General features: G+C 42.6%; 1 non-coding gene across 1 annotated transcript; it reads left to right on the top strand.

The window, feature by feature from the left end:
• The first annotated feature begins 815 nt into the window (after positions 1–815).
• Positions 816–980, top strand: LOC111727006. Its single transcript, XR_002774659.1, has one exon. It is a non-coding gene; the product is annotated as a U1 spliceosomal RNA (small nuclear RNA).
• Positions 981–1,892: the final 912 nt, after the last annotated feature.

Genomic DNA, 1,892 nt, shown 5'->3' with positions numbered 1-1,892 from the left:
CCTGGGCTCAAGTGAGTCTCCAGCCTCAGCCTCCCAAGTAGCTGGGACCACAGGCGCCCGCCACAACGCCTGGCCATTTTTTGGTTGCAGCCATCATTGTCGTTTGGCGGGCCTGGGCTGGGGATTCGAACCCGCCACCTTAGGTGTATGTGGCTGGCGCCTTAGCCGCTTGAACCACAGGCACCAAGCCTGCTCTTAGGATTAAATGACACTACAAAGAAAATCAGGCAAATCCAAATACTGACATTCTATAGGACAACTGTCCTAGTTTTAGCAAAAAGTATCAGCTCGGCACCTGTAGCTCAGTGAGTAGGGTACCAGCCACATATACCAAGGCCGGCAGTTACAAGCCCAGCCTGGGCCTGCTAAAACAACAATGACAACTTGTGGCAGGCACTTGTAGTCCCAGCTACATGGGAGGCTAAGGCAAGAGAATCACTTGAGTCCAAGAGTTTGAGGTTGCTATAAGCTGTGATGCCACAGGACTCTATCAAGGGCAACAGAGTGAGACTCTATCTCAGAAAAAAAAGTCAGTATCATGGCTGTGCACAGTGCCTCACACCTGTAATCCTAGGACTCTGGGACACCAAGGTGGGTGGATTGCTTCAGCTCAGGAGTCCAAGACCAGCCTGAGCAAGAGTGAAACCATCTCTACTAAAATAAAAAAATTAGCTGCGCCTGTGGCAGTTGCCTGTAGTCCCAGCTACTAGGGAGACTGAGGCAAGAGGATCTCTTGAGCCCAAGAGTTTGAAGTTTCTGCCAGTTACCACACCACAGGGGTACTCTAGCCTGGAGCAACAGAGTAAAACAGTATCACATTTACCTGGCAGGGTAGATACCATAATCACAAAGGTAGTTTTTCCAGGATGAAGCTTATCAGTCACACTCAGGATATGCTGACCCCTGAGATTTCTCTAAATATGGGAAACTCAACTGCATAATTTGTGGTAGAAGGGGACTGAGTTATCTGCTGTTCTAATAAAAGAAGGGGTTTTTTAATTGCATGTTTAAAAAAAGTCAGTACACACATATTTTTTAAGGCATGTCTAAATTATAAAAATCTAAAGAAACCCTAATAACCAACTGTAATATATGAAGTTTGAATTGGGGAGAGATTTGGGAAATGTTAGTATGGACTGGTTTTTAGATGAAATTAAGGAAATACTGTAGTTTTTCTTAGGGGTGATGATGTAGTTATTCAGGGGAATGTTCTTTGTTTTAGGGGATGCATGCTGAACAATTTTGAGGTAAACAGTTGCAATATCTGCAATTCTTTTTGTATGTTTCAGATGAAAAATACAGGGTGGACATAAAGTTCGTGTGCAATTAAGATGTTAAACTATTTTAAATTGCACATGAACTTTATGTCCACACTGTATAGATACAAATATATATTAAAATACATGGCAAAATATGAATAATTGCTTGAGTGGCATGTAAGAGTATTTGTCACAGTTTTCTGAATGCTTTGGAAATTTTGTAACAAAAGTTGGAGGGATTTGTTTTTAAAAACTGTTCATAGATGTGTATTAATCTTTTGCTCAGAAACTTTACATTTGGGGGCTGGGTACAATAGCTCATGCTTGTAATCCCAGCACTTTAGGAGGCTGAGACAGAAAGGATTGCGTGAGGCCAGAAATTGAAGATCAGTCTGGGCAACATAGTAAGACCTTGTCTCTACCAAAAAAATTAAAAATTAAAAATTACCAGGGCATAGTAGTAGAAGCCTATAGTACCAGCTGCTTGAGATGCTGAGGCAGGAGGGTCACTTGCATCCAGGAGTTCTCGGTTAGAGTGAGACGTAATTGCCCCTGGACCCTGCACTCCAGCCTGGATGACAAAGCAAGATGATCTCAAAAAACCCCAAAAAACCAATTTTACCTTGTGGCTTT

The sequence above is a fragment of the Otolemur garnettii genome, unplaced genomic scaffold, assembly GCF_000181295.1.
Source record: "Otolemur garnettii isolate 467f Iridium unplaced genomic scaffold, OtoGar3 scaffold00089, whole genome shotgun sequence".
NCBI lineage: Eukaryota > Metazoa > Chordata > Mammalia > Primates > Galagidae > Otolemur > Otolemur garnettii.
Note: the sequence above shows the minus strand (reverse complement) of the source record. Positions and strands in the feature narration are given on the sequence as shown.